Raw genomic sequence first — 22,482 nt, 5'->3', positions numbered from 1 at the left:
GGCTTTGAAGGAAAACATAATAAGGAAACTTGGATGTGTCAGATTAAAGTATATTCACATTAGTAGATTTGTACTGACCCGCAATGAAGTACCATTTGGAAAAAATCTTTAATAAACTTTATCATTCAAAGGAGTAGTGGGAAATTTACAGGCTGTCTACGGTTTTACTCGATATATTAAAATATATCATTCGTTGTCCATTTTGGACAAGTAGATATTTAATGTAATTAATAGCTTTATAGCTTTATACTTAATTGAAAATATGTGCTTTGACAATTTATGTATATTTATTTATATTTTGAGTGCTATACAAACACGGTTTGTATAAAAAAAAAAAATCATTTTTTTAGTAATTATATATTTAAAAAAATTTTAATATATTTATATTTACATTTAGGCACTTTTGAAACGTAATTTTAGTCGTTTAACTTAAATGTGAAGCTACCATCAGATACTCTAGTGAAATGGTAGGTGTCAGTGGTCACCACTGCTAATAGATGTTGTTACGTCAATAGTTTGTAAGGAATATTAACGATCTGTGACCTCACCAGTGTGTCACCAACTTGTGAATTAAGATGTTATGTCCCTCTAAAACAAAATATTTACATATTTTTACAATTTTATAGAGTTTAATTACTATGTTCTTCATGGAGTCGAATACCTACGTCACGCTTCATATTATCTGTATTTAAATTGACGTATTGTGTACTAAGGTTTATCATTTATTTTTAACATGAAATTTAAATTTATTAATAGTTATATAATATCAGCGGAATGTCATCATAGCAACGAATACCTTGCTTCAGAAATGGCTTGTTTATAAGCGGAGGTGAAAACTTCGGTGAATAGAAACGTTTTTTTTTATTTTTGTGGTTTCGTTTGGCGGACGAGCATATGGGCCACCTGATGGTTATTGGTCATACCACCTATGAACAATGGCGCTGTAAGAAATATTAACCATTCCTTACATCACCAAAGCGCCACCAACCGTGGGAACTAAGATGTAATGTGCCTTGTGCCTGTAGTTACACTGGCTATTATTAAATATAAATTAAGTTCGTAAAGATAATACCACCCTCTCAAAGTCTCCTACTTGACTCCCTAACTTGTCTTTATAGTCTGTGGAATTCGGATCCGCCTTCCGCCAAAAAAAAACGAATTATACAATATTTAACCTAAACGAAAAACAAAACTCAAGAGAGAAAAGAGATTTGAGTTTCGTGACTGAAATCGTGTCCGAAATACCATATTTTATTTGATTTTCAATGGTTTCATGGTTACTATATAGTGATGGTCTGTGACAATCTATTTTAAAATGTAAAATAAATAAACAAAATGATTTTGCCTCGTTGGTCTTGTGATTGGCTTCTAATAATACAAATACGATCTCCGGGTTCAGCCCTAAAAGTTACCACCACAGGGCTTAAGAAACTCTCAGTAATAACTTGCTGCTGAACTGTGCTGCACTCTTACTGGTCGTTGCGTACTTCTCAACTCTTACTTGTCTTATGGCTATACTTGTCCACGTACAGTGAAGTCCATACCTAGTTGCCTTGTCTTCTTAGTATTTTAATGTCGGCGAATGACCACATGGACCACCTGAAGGTCGCGACACTTCACAGATATTGGTGCCGCATGAAACAAATGAACTATTTGCCTTATATATTGCATTTACTGTTTTACGCTAGAATATGTGGTGAGTCAGTCTCTTCTACCCAGACGGATTCGCCCAAAAAGTTAAGTTAGTAAGGAGTAAACCGTCGCGTAAAATGGCCGTCGTTGCGCCGATCGGCCAGGAAGACATCAGAGCAAAATAAACATTATTGTATCAGTTTATTTGCATACGTTATTTATTGTGTTTTAAATTCATAACGTGTACTAAATAGATGTGCTCGTTGCATTATTCATTACAATACATTGTTATTAACACCTAAACATTTATTAGGACGTTGATTTACTGATACTAAAGGTAGTGCACGATGTAAAAACTACAACAGATGAAAAATTATCAGTTCTGAAATTTTGATGGTGACGCTGCTTAGAACACGAACGAAAAACGTGCTCGTCAAAACACTAAACTCAATCAAATTATGGTTACAATACACGAACCTGTCGAGTAAATCAAAATCAAAATATGTATTCTCTATTTAAGAATGCTCATAAAAGCACTTTTTTGTGGTATAGGTGTCAAAAGTTTAGGTTGCTCACTTGATGGAAAGTGACTACCATGGACAACAGCCCCCGGGGGCTTACAGATGCGTTGTTGGTCTTTGAATCGCCATGTTACATTGTTGAATTGAATTTAAACGACGGACGACGAAAACCGGCAAGAAACACAGTTATCCTTTTCCACCATTATAATAGCAGAGTATGTCAATCCAGTACGATCAAATTAATATATGTATACTCTGCCTAAAAATCAACGGATATCCACGCTTTTTTATCACTGATATAATCTTATATTGAGTAATATGCCTTATTTATATGTTTTTTGATATGAGATTTAAATTTCTTAAAAGGTCAAGTTAAAAATATTTTTAGATGAAAGATAAAAATTTTGTCTTTAAATCCTGACGTGAAACGCTTTCCTTTTATATCGTTAATTTATGTTTATCGTTGTTATCGTTATTATAGCCTATGCTGGATTTTCTAGGTGGTAGGGCTTTGTGCAAGCCTGTCTGGGTACCTACCCTGGGTGACTGAGCCAGTGTAATAACATCTTAGTTCCCAAGGTTGGTGGCGCATTGATGATGTAAGGGATGGTTAATATTTCGTACAGCGCCATTGTCTATGGGCGGCGGTGACCACTTACCATCAGGTGGCCCATATGCTCAAAAATAAAAAAAACATGATAGAAAGCTTAACAGACAGACTTACAGAGTTTAAGTAACAGCCTGTTACCGGCCAGGATGACACCGAGATGGTTATCACAAGAGAGAACAGTCAAATACGAAGGAGAAGTGCACAAGTGTGCACTCAAACACAGATGCACATTCTTCAGTCTCATAATCCGATGGGACGGCAGGCTCAGGAGTCAGGACCAGCTTTACGCGCTTGCCGAGTCACACGCATATTAGTACCTTACTCCGGGAAACTCAATAACCTTTTATAGGGTCGATCTGTGGTTTGAATACGAGGATCTGTAGTATCATATCTGTACCACTAAACTAACGAAGTAGTCAATTAATATCCTCCTAGGCTAAAGTCTCCCCCCTTAGTAGGATAAAGTTAGAGATGATGCCGTAACATTGCTCCAGAAATGGTTGGATGAGGATCCACATGCCCTATCCACTGAACCGCTTCTATTTACATACGAATTATATATATATATATATATATATATATATATATATTAATATATGATATCTCAGAAACTATAACACTTACAAACTTAAAATTTGTCAGGTAGGTTCCTTATAGGGTGTAGACATCCGCTAAGAACGGATCCTACGAAACTCCACCTCTAAAGGGGTAAAACGCGGTTTGGAAGTTTGTGTTTTATAAATTTTGCGCGGGTAAAGCCGCAGGTTCAGTTAGTATGACTATAAATAAATTAGAATCGGACGTCAAACGGTAAACAAGATGATAAAGATGAACCATAGAGTAATAAAAATATAGAGGGGTCATGACGAACATAGTGTAGTTTAAAATAATATTAGTTCAAACACGTCATATTGATAATATATATTCTTGTCATAACAAGGTGTCCGTTCCGACTTTGTGTGCTTTGTGTGGGTAAAATAAAGATTGAAGCACGAGTTATTTTTAGTCAATGATTTATAAAGTGGTGAAAAAAGGAGCTATTATTAAAATTTAGTGGAATGTCAGCAAAAGTTACATTACATTGTTTGTTTGTTACAGTACATTGTCAATACTAGCTGTGTTCCAGGTTTTTTTTTTCTTTTATTCTGGTGGGCAGACCGGCAAATGAACCACCTGATATTAAGTAGTCACCACCGCCCATAGCCATTGGCGCTGTTAGGAATATTAACCATCCCTTCGCCAATACACCAACTTGGGAACTACGATGTTATGGCCCTTGTGCCTGTAGTTACACTGGCTCACTCTCCCTTCAAATCGGAACAACTATACCAAGTATTGCTGCTTGGCGACAGAATATCTGATAATTGAGTTGTACCTACCCAAACGGGCTTGCACAAAGCCCTACCGCCATGTAAATTTATTATAATAAGTTCAAACATAAAAACATCGATCTTGAATAGGGTATTCTATTGTGTCTGAAAAAGTACTTTAAAATGTTGATTTTCCTTAAGACACAAAAAAAAATATTTTGGCAAAATAAACACGCTTTCCTGTAACAAAATTATAATTTCATTTTAAACCTTATTTATTCCTGCCAAAGTCTTAATTCTCCGCCTTCTCAGTAATTTTGGTGACGTCACATTGATAAAAACCACCGTTGTTTAAGTCTGGCTACTCAATCGACGTTAACAGCTGTTAATATTCGGTGTTTTTGGGAAAATAATGAATTAAAATCGTTATCGTTGGTATGTAATGTACAAATACTAGCATTAAAACTCCAGAAAAGTTATTTATCAAATTGTCAGATGGCGGCTCGTGTTTTACGTCACGTGATATACAGACTAAAAATTGCAATTTTTAATTTGAATATAATAAAATAATACTGCGTTTCTGTGACTCCAAATCAATATATTAAGTATGTTTCTACATAGATCTTAATTTTTATCAAATTTGATAATTTATTTTTTAATGACGAAAATACCCTATTCAAGCGAAGTAACTGTCTGTATGTCATGTACTCTTTCATAACCAAACCGCTGAACCGTATTTGAGGAAATTGTCTATGAAGCAAACTAGACCCCCCAGGAAGGACTTAGGCTTTAAGGAATTAAAAACTAAAGAAGTAGAACTTTTACGTGCGTACATAAGTAATAGTATATAACGCATACATAAGTAGCCACACAAAATGAACAAAATATTCCCCCCAATAACCGCGGGCCCGCGCCGGCATGGCGAGGTCTGTTGTTGCCTCACCCTGACGGTACTGGCCGTCTTCGCGTTTGGACTCCACTTACCATGGTGGTGTATATGCCCACTCGGTTAATATAAAAAAATGGCCTGAAAAACGTTAGGAAAACGTACTAAAGAGTGTTGTATTCGGTTATTTATTTATATATTAAAATACTTTGGTAAAGAAGGCATTATTCATTACAAGATTATATAAGTAGATGATAATTGTATTTAACTAACATAACTTTCAAAGAGTAACTGCTGAGTTTCTTGCCGGATCTTCTCGGTAAAATCTGCATTCCGAACCGGTGATAGCTTCACTTAAATGATTCAAAAGTGCTTATGAAGTGATTTTGATATATAAATGTAATATGTATGTATATTAATATATATACATATATATATATATATAATAAACTTACAAAGTCACCGTCGTAACATGTTGCAAGTATTTCCTTCCTCATGACAGTTATATAATTGAAAAACAAATTTTTATTATGAATTAACTCTGTTACAAATAACATTACCTACAATTAATAAAATTGAATTCGAAACGAGACACATATAGTATTTAAAACGGGATATTTACGGGATATGTTCTCGTGAACAAGACATTCGTAGATAATGTCGAAATATCGAGCTCCAACAAATAAAAATAAAAAACATGGTAAATATCCCGTTTTAAATACTGTTAGTAATAAAAATAACCATGTTAATTTAAAATCTTATAGAGACACATATATTTTTATTTATTTATTTTCTACACATTATTCAAACCATTAGAGGAAAAAAGCCAAATTTTGGTAAAAACAACATTTGACAGCAAATTGACGCGATATCGTTGGACGAGAGCTTGATTAATCTATGTATATTCACAGTAGCGTTGATCACTTTGATAAAATCAGTGATATTCATTGTATGTGCACAAGAAGTAAGGATAAGCTTAGAACGCCAAGTTTCCAAGTTATCCGCTTCTATAATAAAATTCCGAAGACAATTTTAACTTTGCCGTTTCATAGATTCAAGCCATTTGTAGAAAAATACATTAGTAAAGAAGGCATATTATTCGATACAAGATTATATAGATGATAAAAAAGCGTGGAGTTAATGCTTGACTTCCAGGCAGGAGACATAACATACATATATAATTGTATTTAACTAACATGACTGTATTTTTAGATGTTGAAAAAGAGTAACTACTGAGTTTCTTGCCGGTTCTTCTCGGTAGAATCTACATTCCGAACCGGTGGTAGTTTTATTTTAAATAGTTTGTTAAATAACGATTCAAAAGTGCCTGTAAAAGCCTACTCAAATAATAAAATATTTTGATTTGATTTGATTTATGATATTCACTATGGATTTGCGAAAAAATGCGTTTTGAACGTCGACGGAACTGTTATCGGAATTTTCGAAGTAAAATTAAAGTGAAAAAAAGTAGTTAAGTGTAACAGTGTTGTATTATAAATAAAGATATATTATGCATACGGGATATTATGCAAACGGGACATAAAACCTCAGCTGACAAGGTTGGTCTCGCATTGGACTGATGCAAGGATTGATTTTTCTTACAGCGTCAATGTCTATGGACGCTGGTGACCACTTACCATCAGGTACGGCTTGCACAAAGCCCTATCACCGAGATAGATAAAATAATTCTATAATAATTGTAGTTATATGTAATTATGTTAAACTAGCTGATCCTGCGAATTGACCCGCGCGAAATTTATAAAAAAACACAAACTTCCAACCAAAATTTTTACCCCCTCAGATTCGTAAAATCCGAATAGAGGATGTCTACACCATATAAGGAACCTACCTGTCAAATTTCAAGTTTGTAAGTGTTATAGTTTCTGAGATATCGTGATTAATCAGTTAGTGGTACTCCGCTTATATATTCGCTATATACTTATAGATACATAACGATTAAAGATCATATAGTATATGAATTACGGGAAAATATCTTTCCAGCCTTAATTTTACTTTAATTTTGAAGTCGACATTTCCGGTTATAAGATCGCAATTTCAAACCAAGGTATGTAAGTTTTTTTTTTTACTTAACAAAAGTAGGCAATGATGTACTTACTAAATATTTTTATGTTTAGTTCTTTTGTTTTTGAATTTTCGTAAATATTTTTGCGTTAAAAACATACTCTTATATTATTTAAATACACGTGAAATACACGCTTGTCTAAATATGAAGCGTGTAAAATTATGAAGTGGTTCTTATATAATAATTTTATGTACTAAAACATTATCGGGAAGGCGCTGCGTCGTCTGCTATGAGTTTATTGTGCATTGCTTAGTAATTTTTTTTTTAGTTGGGCATTACGAAAATGACGTCACGACATTTATTAATATAGATATCTTAAAGCAAAGTAAGTAAAGGTCAAAGAAAGGTTACTGTACCTTCCGCTATATCAGAGGACGCGGTGTCATTCAATTGACATTGGTAAGGCCGGCTCGCTATCGCGCGGGTCACGGGTTCACGTGTCGACGCTATGAGAGAACGTTCCAGCCTAAAGGACAAGACGAGTGTTTTTTTTTTTGTTAGCGAGATGACTACGGCTTAATTATTTTTTTTTTAATTTAAGAGTAGACGTTATTTCTTATGTGGGTTTTAAGTGTGTACTATAAATAATTAGTTAATTTATTAATAAATAAAACTGAGTGACTGATTTAATATGAAAAAGTCTATTCGAAGGAAGTATGTTATGTAATTAGGCGCCGTTGATCCAGTGAGTAGTTTACAATACTCTCGAGGTACTCGGTTCGGTTTAATAAAATTTGTTGAGTTATTTGTTATAAGCAATTTTGAAGGGGACAATATAAAATACTACACGTGCTGTATCATGAGGGTTACGGTATCTATACTCTCTTGATTGTGCATGCGTTCGCCCACAGTTCACAAGCAATTAAAATAGCTCGTTTAAATACTGCCTAGGATCTGGTTGGTTGACAAACACAGGAGGAAAAGGTACTGAACTGCTTCATCTTCTCCGCGTCAACGGCTTCGCTCATGTTCCAAGGGTCGCTAGGTGTTAGGTAAAAAACAGCCTAAGTACATTCTTGGGGTTCAAGCTTGTTTCATACGAAATTTCATCTAATTCGCTTCAGTGGTTGGCCTTGAAAGAGCAACAGACAGACAGATTTACTTTTGAATTTCTATATAAATAATCTCGTGCAAGTCTACGATAGATCCGATCGAAACCTATCCACAATTAAAGATCGTTAAAAAATAATTACTTTATAGTCGACAATATGTATCCGCAAAATTCGTATAATCGAGACATCGTTAAATCCATGGAATTCAATGACATGACAGTTCAACGGGCGGCCATGTTTGACGTTTACGGGTGCGTTCAGAAAGTGCGTTCCAAAAAGTAATTTCGTGCAGTGGTACGGTAGTTAGTATATTTATACTTGTTTAGTTTAATTTATTTTACCTAAACGAAGCCGGGTTTTCATCTAGTTTATAATATTAGTATGGATTATTTTCTACATTATACGATTTGATTTATTGGTCAATGGAATATCACAACAAGTCTTATAACATACATGTCATGACATGTCATCAAATTCTGTTTGTAATTTTTTCATGAATTAATTAAATACGATCGCAGTGTGATTTTCACGTACAATAGCTAAAAGGAATTTGACCTACGCACTTCCATTAATATTGGTATGCTGTAATTACAATATTGATCATTTATTTGAAATACACACACACACACAGACAAGGCTGGGAAAAATATACGCTTTGCTTTTATTCAATAAATTAAAAAAAAAAGCGTGTCTATGCCGTTGACTGTTAAGGAGTACCTTCGTTTGAGGTCAAACAGGTTATGATTACTATAAAAATACATTATCATGGGAACCGATTCTATGTGAAAATATCAGATCAGTAGGATAAGGGGAAGTAGATCTTAGGCAGCATTTAAATTAGTAGCGCTCTGAGTCACTTCTTCGGGCTCCGATAAATTATCAACTTGACTCGAGACTTAAACTCGGGACCTCAGGATCTAAAGCCATACAAGTTAACCGTTAGACGAACGAGACACTCAAGATATAATAAAAACTAAACAGGCCTTTTTCCATTGGATAAACGCGTTACGCGTTCTCCCTCTCCCGAAATGGGACTAACCTAACCTAACACCTAGTACTTAATGAATACTCACTAGAAAACCAGCGTTATTATCTCCGTCCCTTCGGCCTTATTACACTGTCTCACCAAAACGAAACAACAGTACAAAGCATTACTGTTTTACGGTAGGATATGTGTGGGTTGTACTTATATTCATGCCTGCACAAAGCCCTACGAACGAAAATATTTCCTATGCGTCCTGATTTTATATTAATCATAAATACCGCTAAATGTATTTAGAATATTAATTACATAATACCTCGAACGTCATTAAAATACTAAATAAATATTACTTAACGAGGAAGTAATTTCAATACAAAAACCAAATAAATAACTGTATATTAATAACAAGTGGTTCTAAGGGACTCTACACACCGAACTCGCCGAAACGCCGACACGCCGACACTGTCAACGGCTATTATCGTATGAGTATCACGTCGTCGAGTTGCAATCAGTACTACAGTTACTTGGAGGGCCAATCCAGTTATAGTTCGGTCGATGTTAGATCGAAATAGAATCGTAGCCTTTACATGTAGCCTATTCCAATGGAAGTAGGAAAAAAGATAAACAAACCTTAGATTTACGTATTCCATGCGATTCGCTAACAACTCGGCTATATTGTGCACTGCTAAGAGTTTATGATTAATGTATCTTTATTTATAATACAACACTGTTACACTTAACTACTCATATCCACTTTAATTTTACTTCCAAAATTCCGATAACAGTTTCGCCGACGTTCGAAACGCCTTTTGTTGCGAAACCATAGTGAATATCATAGATTAATCAAGCTCTCGACCAATGATATCGCGTCAATTAGCTGTCAAGTGTTGTTTATTTGGCCTTTTTTCCTCTTATGGTTGGTATAAGTTTTATTTTTGTGAGGATTTGTAGTTGGATCTGCATAGGCAAGCTATCGTAACCGTTATATATTTAGAATTAGCCCCAAAGTTTTTCAACTTGTAACGAGTTTTCAAGCAGCCGACTAAGCTTAAGGGTTTGGTGCGAATATCCCCTGTTTTATCTCGGTGGAAAAACGCTTTACACGTTTTCCCACATAAATAGGATTTATGTGGAATTCGCCGGTGCCCAGGATGTCTGTTTACCATTAGTAAACGGGTTATACTTACTAAACTAACGGTAACCTCTCTTCGGGGTTTGTCACGGGATCGCTCGCTACTGTGACCGGTGTGTATATTCCAATGGAAGCAGGAGTAGTGAAATTTTTTGAGCTACAAATTCTATGCAATTATATAACTCTGATCTAATTTAAGCTTTCAAATTTCCAAAAAAAAAAAACATAATTAAGCCTTAACATTTTTTAATATGTTGCTAGGAGGCCTTAGTGCTCTTCACCGCCTTGCCTTATGATAGTTACGCCACTGCAGATTTTTGTACTTGAACCGCGTTACGAATCATAAAAAAAAATACATAATATATTAAAATCGATGTCAGACAGTTGTATTTCGTTCATGTTACTTTCATAAACAGAGGTGATAGCCGATGATGTCACAGGTTCGATTCTCAAGTCGTATCAATTAAAACCATTATAATATTAGCTGTAATGATTTTGAATCGTAATACAATTTGTCTCTCGTCGTACGTATTTTCGGTTTATCGGCTTTATCGTAATTACGTAGTCTTATTGTTTAAACGAATTCATTAAGTTATTCTAATTAAAACGTCTAATGTGTTAAATTAATACAATTACCAGAAATGTCGTTAAAATAATCGCTTTAAAGACGTTTCGCTGTTATTCAAACTTTAAATATGAATTTATTCTTTTAACAAAACAAAGCTTCATATTTCTGAGAACAATGTCCTTTCTCAGGGAAGTGTCAAGGTGTTTTGACATGCAGTAGTACTATAGCGTATAATAGGAGGAGTAAAATTAAATGAATCTGATATAACATTCATAAATAAGAAACATATTATATTCGATTCGTTCGCTTGTTAATTTATTATTTATAATACAACACAATTCAATTTAAATACTTGCTTTAGTTTCATTTGAAAAGTATCGATAGCAACATCGTCGATATTTAAAAAAGGATTTTTTTCGATCGTTAATGATAAATCATGTTACCTCAATATTATAACATTAACAGCCTGTAGATTTCCCACTGCTGGGCTAAGGCCTCCTCTCCATTTGAGGAGAAGGTTTGGAGCTTATTCCACCACGCTGCTCCACTGCCGGTTGGTGGATACACATGTGGCAGAATTTCGTTGAAATTAGACACGTGCAGTTTTCCTCATGATGTTTACCTTCACCGCCGAGCACGAGATGAATTATAAACACAAAATGATCACACGAAGGTGGTGGGAAATTGGTGGGAGGTACCACCCACTCATCATTCTACCACTAAACAGCAGTACTCAGTATTGTTGTGTTTTTTGCATGGCGAGTGAGCCAATGTAACTACAGGCGCACGGGATAAAACATCTTGGTGGCGTGTTGGTAACGTAGGAAATGGGTAATATTTCTAACAGCGCCATTGTCTATGAGCGATGGTAACCATCGAAAAAAAAAATTGTTATATGTTAATTTAAGGTTTGCCTTTACTCCTCCTGCCGTCGGAATAGATTATTTAAGGCCCGATATCGGCTACGGCGGGCAATCTCATAGGAGACCTAGACACAGGATATATTAACACAGGTTATTTGATGGGACGGCAACTTCGACCGGATAAGATTCGAAGACAAATTCCAAGATTCCGTGTTGCCACTGAGAATTTTTCGATAGAATAACTCATCTTTGAAACCAGGACCTCGGGATTTAGCCACAAGACCAACGAGGCAGTTCATGTTATATTTGTGATTAATTATGCTATTTGATTAAACAAGTCTAGCAAAAGTTGTCTTATAAAATACAAATATATACTAAATCGGCCTCTATATATAATTAAATAATTTCCTGTTTAACTTTAAGACGTTCTAAAAATAAAATGGCTGGTAATATAAACTAATTATATTTGTAAATATTATAATACAACCTTCTTTTTTGTGAAAGTACGCTTGGCAGAATGATATACATCACTGTCAAATGTCTTAAACGCGAAACCAGTTTAATAATATTTCATTTAATTCTATGATTATTCATAAATCTAGATAGACTGTCGAAGATGAGAACGCGTCTTAAACAATTGTGTCCAAATATTGGCCACAAAGTACACACATACAAGGCGTCAAGGGTAACTGTCACGCACACCATGATAATAAAGTTGGCTCGTTTATTACAGTTCTTTTGTTGTGTGACAAGTGAGATATATAATAAATCTATACTCTATTCCAACCATAAGAGGAGAAAAGCAAAACAAACAACATTTGACAGCTAATTGACGCGATATCATTGATTGAGAGTTTGATTAATCTATGTTATTCACTATGGATTTGCGAAAAAATGGCGTTTTAAACGTCGACGAAACTGTTGTCGGTATTTTTGAAGTAAAATTAAAGTGGACTAGTGTAATAAATAAAGATATATTAATCATAAACTTTTACTAGTGCAGAATATAGCTGAGTTATTAGCAAGTCGCATGAAATACGTAAATCTAAGGTTTGTTTATCTTTTTTCCTACTTGCATTGGATACCGTATGTATAAGATTATATTATAGAAAAATACATTAGAGAATACATTACAATTTTCGAGAAACAGTTATTTACAATAATAATAAATCAATTTTCTTTTCGCTTCAGCCGTTCCAGAGTTGAGCCGGAACAAACAGACAGACAGACATACAAAAATAGTAAAAAAAGTTATTTTGGTATTAACATTAACATTACAAACAGATACTCCTATTTTATTATATGTATATATATATAGATGTCATTAAAATCTTTACGTGTTCCATGAAGATTTAAAGCTTAGTCCATTATGCTGTTCCAATGCCAAACATGGGTTTTAGTTGTAAAAAGTTTTTTTTTAAATATATTAGAGGCAAAACCATTCGATGTCAGATACTGTCAGAATCTCTTAGAAGATCTTAATTCCTGAACCGTTACTGAAAACGATACGTTGAGTAGTGGGAAGTTGAAGCAAAGTACTAGGACGGCATGAATGACAGGAGAGGGAGACGGATAGAGATTAGTGAGATAGTAATGATGAGAGACGCCTTATCATGTCGACGCCTAAAGTATCAAATTGGTCACCGCGAGTGGTATTGTATGCCACTTTAGATTATTAGATAACGTTTTGTAGACGAGATGCTGTTCTGAAGATGCGCTATATTTCTTGTAGATATAATTCCAGTTTAATATCTGAAGTTACACGACTTGTTACGGAAGATTTTTGGTATAATCAAAGCAAACGACAGCTATGTTAAAATATTCTGTAATTAATTGTCGTACGCGGCTTCGCTTTCGTTTTGCGTGTTGTTCGTTACGTCACATAAAAATGTAGCCTTGGAGTTCAAGGTTGATACCAAATTCTATCAAATTTAGTTCAGTGGTTTTGAAAAAGCTACAGACAGACAGAGTCCCGACTTTGTACAGGTAAAGTTCATACAAAATAACATCTCTTGAAAAGCTTGAAATTTCAAAATCCTTACTTACGTACTTACGTTCTAGATAGAATATAAAACTAATTTAGTAAAGACGATACTTACATAAACATAATACATAAGCAGCCCGTAAATGTCCCACTGCTGGGATAAAGGCCTCCTCTCCCTTTGAGGAGAAGGTTTGGAGCATATTCCACCACGCTGCTCCAATGCGGGTTGGCGGAATACACATGTGGCTGAATTTCGTTGAAATTAGACACATGCAGGTTTCCTCACGATGTTTTCCTTCACCGCCGAGCACGAGACGATACTTATCTATAATAAAAACTAAACCTATGCACAATTTTAGATCGTTAAAAAATAATGATTTTTTAGTCGACATCATGTATCCGCAAAATTCGTATAATCGAGATATTTCGATATTAAATCCATGAAATTCAATGACATGACAGTTCAACGGGCGGCCATGTTTGACGTTTACGGGTGCGTTCAGGGAGTGTGTTCCAAATAATAATTTTGTGCAGAGGTACGGTAGTTAGTGTATATTAATATTTCTTTAGTTTTATTTATTTTACGCAAGCGAAGTCGGGTTTAATTATTTTGTAACCTCGTATAATTATATAAGCGTTTTTTTGTAGCACATGCTTTTTAAATAAATCATATTTATTATTAAACTTGTCTGGAGTTTTGTCTGTGCGTTGATAGTCAGAACAAACGATTGTAATCAGGCCAGTCAGGTTTACTTGTCAATTCGTTCCTATTATTTAATGTTTAAGTGAGTAAAAATTAAACTAATTTGCATGTATACGTTCGTATATAAAACGAATTCTATTTATAGCAGGAATCGATGCTGTGACCTTCATAACCTACAATGTCATAAGGCGAGCTTTCTCATACCTTCGTCCACGTGATTTTTTATCTGAAAAAGTATAAGTGTACCTTTATAAAAAAAAATTGTGACAGATATTGGTGTCGCGAGGTTCAGGTCGACTCGTATGCCGTGACGGAAAACGGCGTGACGATCTTTCATGACGTCATACCCTCCCGTGTACTCGTGTGCGTAACGCGTGTGCTATGTACTTCGTTGCTATGTATTATCATCGTAATAGTAAAAATAGATTTGTGTTAATTAAGGAACAACTATTTTATTTATCTAACTCCATATTTATTTAAGATTTTAAATTAACATGGTTATTTTTATTACTAACAGTATTTAAAACGGGATATTTACCATGTTTTTTATTATTATTTGGTGGAGCTCGATATTTCGACATTATCTACGAATGTCTTGTTCACGAGTCTTTTCCATATTTATTTATTGATTTCCTTTTAGTAACTATTAATTTCGATGTTTTGACGTGATGGCTGTATTTTTTTCATTGGCTTTTTTTTTCTCACGCGGAGGAAACCTTCGGTAAGGTAATCCGGGACCCCGAGTACCGAATCCCACATGATTCGTACCCATTAAAACCACTGCGTCAGCTGTCCTTGTCACGGATTGGGGAGGCTGCGGGATCGGGATCGTGTTTTTTCTTAGCTTGATTTGACCCGGAAGCCACTATACCAACGAGACGCCTATACCGTAAAGAATGCCGCACCATTATCGAAGTTTTGCATTGATAGAGCTTCGATATATAATTTTTAAATATCTAAATTGATCCATTCACAGCAGAAAATATATTATAAATATTTTTAGAGTTCCGTACCCAAAGGGTAAAACGGGACCCTATTATTATTAGTCCACTTTCCGGCCGTCTGTCTGTCTGACACCAGGCTGTACCCCATGAGCCGAGATAGACAGTGAAAACGAAAAAAAAAAAAAACTGATAACGGCAACAGTTAGACTTGAAATATTCACAGAAATATTCACTTTAAAAATATATAATTAAATAAATATTTAAGATGCCCCCTATACAACAAACTTGATTGTTTTATCGTATAAATAATGATGCGATACGATAATGATACTACTTGCGGGAGTCCGTCTAACTTGGCTGGTTTTTTAGTTATTCATACTAAGAGAAGAATATTTGATTTTTTTTGCTCATTCCGGTGTCCGTCTCGACCATCTCACTCAAAGTCAAAAGTCTTTATTCAATATAGAAGTGATTACACTTGCTTATTGATAGTCGAAAATCTACCACCGGTTCGGAATTTAACACCTCGAAGAACCGTCGAAAGAAACTCAGCGGGATTATTTTTTCTCTCTCTTGTATTAGCGTAGCTAATTTCAAACCGCAAGCTACGTCATGTCAGTACGTATTATTTATTTTCTTAATCAAACGTAATCATACAAATTTATATCATAAAATTTGATAATTCTCAGATTACAAATTTCCCATCAGCAATGAGGAAAATGTTTCCTTAATTATAATAATCAACAAGGAAATTTGTTTAACGCTAAGTTTTAGACTCCGCAGTTAATAAATCCTTTTTGGTGCAAGTTATTCGTTTCTATAAATAAAATCCGCAGATATTTTTTTTACCGATTCATAAATTCAAATAATTTGAAAATATATTAATAAAAAAGGCATATTATTCGATACGAGATTATATAGATGATAAAAAAGCGTGGAGGTGATACTTGTTGACTTCCAGGCAGGATATATTATATATATGTAATTGAATTTACCTAACATAATGTATTTTAAATGTTGGAAAAGAGTAACCGCTGAGTTTCTTGCCGGTTCTTCTCTTAAGAATCCGCCTTCTCTTTGTTTCTGTAAAATTAAAGTATTAACAGAAAACAAAGAGTTTAAAATTAACTAAAAAGTATTTTGTACATATTTAATGGTGTTTTTAAATAAAGGTAATTCGGCTAATTTAAAATGTTCTCGTGATATAATTCGACATCAATAAAGTTATTTTATTGTCTTTTTCTCAAATCAAGATAAAAAACACTGACAGGTTTATCTCGCGTGGAGTGAGTGAGCGAGACAAAAACTGCTTGAGGTAAATGTTTGATATAATATCTTTAATCTAATATCATATACAGCCACACAGTTTCTGATATTTGCAACAGTTTATCTTCAATATTCACTTGTTTTGTGCCAAATTACATCAAAATTGATTCAGTAGTTAAGCTGTGAACGCGTAACATACAGACAGAGTTACTTTCGCATTTATAATATTAGTACTGACATTTGTTTATAGCCTATTGCAATGTAAGTAGGAAAAAAGTTAAACAAACCTTAGATTTACGTATTTCATGCGACTTGCTAATAACTCAGCTATGTTGTGCACTGCTAAGAGTTTTTTTTTATGGCATTGGTTGGCGGACGAGCATATGGGCCACCTGATGGTAAGTGGTCACCACCGCCCATAGACAAAGGCGCTGTAAGAAATATTAACCATTCCTTACATCACCTATGCGCCACCAACCTCGGGAACTAAGATGTTATGTCCCTTGTGCCTGTGATTACACTGGCTCACTCACCCTTCTAGCCGGAACACAACAGTACAGAGTACTGTTATTTGGCGGTAGAATATCTGATGAGTGGGTGGTACCTACCCAGACGGGCTTGCACAAAGCCCTACCACCAAGTTTATGATTAATATATCTTTATTTATAATACAGCACTACTACACTACACACAACTTGTATCCACTTAAATTTTACTTCCAAACTACCGATAGCAGTTTCGTCGACGTTCAAAACGCCATTTTTTCGCCAATCCACAGTGAATATCATAGATTAATCAAGCTCTCGGCCAATGATATCGCGTCAATTTGCTGTCAAATGTTGTTTATTTGGCTTTTTTTTCCTCTTATGGTTGGAATAGAGTCTCAGATGATCCCTTTATTTATTTTAAATGAAAAAAAGGTTAATACTCTAAAACCATTTGTTAATAAAATATTTACCTAAGTTATACCCGTTCTTGGCTCGTATGTGTGGGGGTGGCTTAAGGCATTAGTAAGGTGTTGTGAATATTACTTTAAAGTTAAGATTATATTTGTCGATCTTGAACCTAATTGGTCGTCTCTTACGTCATCAGTAGTTAGCATCCAATGAGCGTTCAGATAAGATCAGCGTTTTAAATATTACAAACAATGATTTAAAAAAATATTAGGTACTGATTAAAGAGTCGGTAAATATGACCACAGTTGGGTTAAAGCCACCACCTTCGAAAATGCGATGATTAATTTTCCTACTATTTTTTTAAATGACACCTATTCGAACAACCTAAACTTTTGGGTCTTAGATGATGAAATTATATATGTACAAGAATTCCTTATGGTAGATGAGCTCTAATTGGGGGTTTTTCAAAATTCATCTCTTAAGGGGGTTAGATGGGGGGTCAAAGACAGAAATATGGCACTCGGTATATTGGATTTTTTTTTTTAAATAAAAGACATTTGTTGAAGTGTTTCTAAAGATTCAACACTCAGGAGTATGAAATGGGGGATGGAAGTATTTAACGGAAGTTCGTAATTTTTTAAGTTACATACATAGAAATTGGTGTTTATGCTTCTGTTTGTAAGTAAAAGTTACGTTACAGTGCGATCTATGGTGTCTCACGGCTAGTTTTTATATAGTTGTTTTAATGACTAGTTGTCGTCAGGGTGTTAGGGATTAAAAAGTCGAGGAGTGCCAGGGGCGAAATCACCGTCGCCCCCTGAGGTGAGCTTCGTCGAGCCACGAGCGGAGCACTGCATGGACCGCGCATGTGTTATGTCGACACGATCCCGCAGCCTCTCCAATCCGTGCCGAGGTGCGATCTCATAGGAGATACCCTCAGGACGAACGTCACTCTCGAGCCCGAAAGGGTTCACCTTAAGGTAGAGTCTTAACACTCGCCCCAACGTTCGGTGACGCTGTAAAGGCCAGTAGAGTTACAGCACTACTTGAAACAAGATACAAAAAACGGCCATCGCAGTGGTTTTTGTGGGTAGGAATCCCACATAACCCGGTAAGGGATCCTGGTCCCTTGCTGAAGGTTTCCACTGCGTGAACTTTCGCATTTATAATATTAGTAAAGATATATTATACAATATTTATTGTTTTTTCTCGAATATCCTCTATTTAAATGGTGTGTAAACAGACCCGTCTAAATCAAGGGCGCAGCGGGTGCAAAGAACCCGCGTGGTGTACGTTAGATGATGGGATGGTCATGGTCAAGTCTTGGATCATAGGTCAAGGCGCCCCACAGTCTCTTATAAAAGATTGGAATGGGGGGGGGGGTGTATCTTCAAAACACTGCTTGCCCCAGGGCGCTTGAGACGGGTCTTAAGGCGGGACTAGTGTTTAGTTTTAGAGTTTCGAACGTGAAAATAATGACGTCAGAAAGAGGGACATCGCAGTTTAATGAAACATTCGCTATACAAGGTTTATAAGTCGGGCCGAATACAATGTCTACATACTTACTGCTATCCGTATGGAGCCGGCGAAATTATTTATGATAAATAAAAATAAAATTTGAAATATAATTGTTCTTCTTTGTTTTCTGAAAAATTATTTATGAAAATTTTTAACAAATTCAGTGATAACAAAAAAAAAAACAGCAAAATTAAATTAATCTAATAATTCAAAGGAATAGAATATGATGGATAATTTTGAAAATCGAATTTTAAAACAACCGCCGATTGTCTGACGTATAATATTACGGTACGAAACTACGAACGCGTCTACTACGAAAACTCAATTTACAAATTTATGAACGCAAACGACGTGTCATGCCGAAGTAAATGTATTCAGCCGATTACTCGATTTTCTATCTGATTCAGTCGTCCGCTGGTAACCGTGGCGAGAGGTCGCGTCACTCGTCAAAATAGTTCGCGAGTGATAAACCCGTGCTGATAAATTCCTTGTTGGATTTCGCTATAATCTCTTCGAAGCGACGGACGTCGCTCGGAAGTGAGTGTTCCATTTTTTTTTTTTATACAATTAAATTATTCATGCGAACGATTGTAGACCGGCGCGGGCGAAAGTTACGCGCCTCTCGTGACGTACTTCATACTACATAACTTCCACTGAACTTGGTTTTACTTTTAAATATCGAACATTTAAATATTAAATCGAATTGCTATGGAATAATTAGCTATTTTAAATTTAAATCGAATGTCGTCGAACATTTAGTTTTAAGGTAACAAGTTTCTTAATTATATTTTTTTAATTTTAATTGAACATTGAAATAAAATGTACGACCATGATATATTAGGTTTTTGTTTAAAAAAAAATATATATATATATGTTTTATCTATGTTAAATATTAATTAACTGTGTCCGTTTCAACTATGTAGTTACGGTATGATCGTGTATTTGCAAATGGACAACCGGTTTCGTTCGTTTGTTAGCACGCGCGTCAAAGTTCAACTCGGTACAGGAAAAAATAATTTATTATTTTATATAACGGTGTATTATGTATGTTATATACCTAGAAAAGTATGCTATGAATACAGAATTGGAATTATATTAATTGAATATAGATCAACTTTTAGCTTTTTTTTTTTTATTTTACTCTTGCCTATTTTATTTGGTGACAAAAAACTAGCCCCATAAAAAAATAAAAACTCTGAATATTGTAGAAACTAAGCTATTATTTCTCAAAAAGAAATTCTAATACTTTTGTAATAAAGATTTTTATTATTACAAAAACGTCAATTTTGTCTCTAGAGAGCATATATATGTATATATATATTTATTAAATTTTACTATCAATGGTAATGTCTTGGTCACATCATTGTAATCTGAGTTTCTTGCCGGTTCCATCGGTCTCCAATCTACATTCCGAACCGGTGGTAGCTTTACTTAAAATAGTCTGTTAAATGACTGTAAAAGTGCTTGTAAAAGCCTACTTTGATTTGATTTAATCGATATACGTGTGCGTTGTATCAGTAGTAACTAATTCGAATAATTACGAATATCTTACTGGTTCTCGGATCGGAGCTAGCGTGACGGTCTTGAAAAAAATATTCAAATATATTTGAAAATACGTATGAATGGATAATCTACTTCCTATTTATTATTAATTGTTTTTATTTTAATTGCGTAAGACGGTAAGTAAAATTAAGTAGATTTTTTCGTAGTACCCTATTATTGTTTACGTTAAGAAATGTGATGTGTACTTAATGGTTTTTTTTAATGGTATCATTTTATTTGTATTTTTTCATAATTACATAATCAGTGTATTGGTAATCACCAACGGTTCAATATTAATTTTCTATAAATTGTTATAATTAATCATTCCAGTGTGCAATTAATTTGATTCGTTTTTCATTAAGTACTTAATATAATGTAATTAGTGTGTAATTAAGCCGGGACTAGAAGCCTGTGCCGAGATAGGCAAGTGGTTAGAACGCTTACATCTTATCCGATGAGTGCGGGTTCAAACCCCCCCAGACAAGCACCGCTGAATTTGCATGTGCTTGATTTGTGTTTATAATTCATCTCGTTCTCGCGAAGGAAAACCTCATGAGGAGACTTGCTAAATTCTGCTACATGTGAATGTGGCGGAACGTGTCCTAACTTTCTCTTCAAAGGGTGAAGAGGCCTTGGCCTAGCAGTGGGAAATTTCCAAGTTGCACTTGTGAGAAGCCAGTATCTTCTCGTCCCGACTTCGCACGGCTCTACATGACAATTTTATATTAAAGGTTATAATAAATTCTTGTTTTGTTGGGTCAGGAATTTTCGGCCATTCGTAGATCAACTAAACAAAGTTTCACGCAATCGGACGAATAGTTTAGAAATGTATACAATCAAAACATACAAACATATAATTTTTATTTATAAAGAATATCAGAAAGACCTGATATATTTTGTTCTGCCTGTAATCGTTCAAAGAACGAAAACACTCATTACGAAGTTCGTGTAATGGCTGTCAAATTTGTACCGTGACGATTAGACCACAAGACGTTGATATTTACTGGTGGGGACTGTGTGCAAGCTCATCATGTATTCTAACGCCAAACAGTAATAGTATTGTTGTGTTTGAAGGGTGAGTGATGAGATGTAAGGAATGGTTAATATTTCTTACAGCTCCATTTTCTATGGGTGGGACCACTTACCATCAGGTGGCCCGTATGCTAGTCCGCCATCCTATGCCATAAAAAAGCCCCGTCCGTGTTTTGCGTACAAACAACATATACATAAACAACATTAGTCGTGAGAGCAACCTTGACCTGCGCAGTATATTTTTAGATCACTTTGGAGGATTAAAGGAGCGGGGGTCGTCGAGGTTGATCGCGTGATGCGATTGACATGTATTGGACTCTCATCGAAAGTGTTCATAAGCGAACTTGCCTCCCCTACTGCCATCTGCGCTCACGATTCCTACCTAATATACTACCTTGCACGACATTTTTCACTATCGTAAAACTACGAATACTTTGGACCCCCAATACTTTTTTCGCTCCACGGATTTCTATTGCGTTGCCATCGCCATCCCAGACGTCGATAGAGACCATTTTGATTATCATTGCTGTAAATATTTCATAATTAAAGTCGCTTTTAATTATAATGAAATCTTATATATTAATATCGTAAGCTGATTTTTGTCCCAGTGATGATGGGACGAATGCTACATACAAAAAAATGGTTATGGTCTCATTTTGAAGAGCTCCAGCCGTAGATGTGCAGAAAATTAAACATGATTCTTGATTGCAGTTTACTAAATTGTTACGATTTAACAAATAATTAATTTTAGAGAGCGGAAAAAAGTTAATAACCGGTTAGAGAAAAAATTAAAAACTTAAACAAAATTAAAGTAGGTTTTCGACAAACTCCAATTCTAGCTGAACTCCAATGAAAGTGAGATCCTTCTTTATGCCTAAGACCCAAAAACTCTAAACCCTTAAAGCAAAGCCGCGAGAGGCAACTAGCAACCTATATATATATACGTGAAGCTAAAACT

At 34.9% G+C, this 22,482-nt stretch overlaps 1 protein-coding gene across 3 annotated transcripts in view; it reads left to right on the top strand.

Moving 5' to 3' along the window:
* LOC125074894 (ATP-citrate synthase) overlaps positions 1-22,482 on the top strand; it is a 53,705-nt gene that overhangs the window by 1,557 nt on the left and 29,666 nt on the right. For 2 of the 3 annotated variants that reach the window (XM_047686381.1, XM_047686382.1), the window contains exon 1: positions 19,339-19,487. The exons of the other annotated variant lie outside the window; for it this stretch is intronic. The gene's annotated coding sequence lies outside the window, so the exon portion shown is untranslated. Of the gene's footprint in view, positions 1-19,338; positions 19,488-22,482 lie in introns of those variants that run through there. 3 annotated transcript variants of the gene reach the window in all.

The sequence above is a fragment of the Vanessa atalanta genome, chromosome 28 (assembly GCF_905147765.1).
Source record: "Vanessa atalanta chromosome 28, ilVanAtal1.2, whole genome shotgun sequence".
In the NCBI taxonomy this organism is placed as follows: domain Eukaryota; kingdom Metazoa; phylum Arthropoda; class Insecta; order Lepidoptera; family Nymphalidae; genus Vanessa; species Vanessa atalanta.
This window is presented reverse-complemented; position numbering and strand designations above follow the sequence as displayed.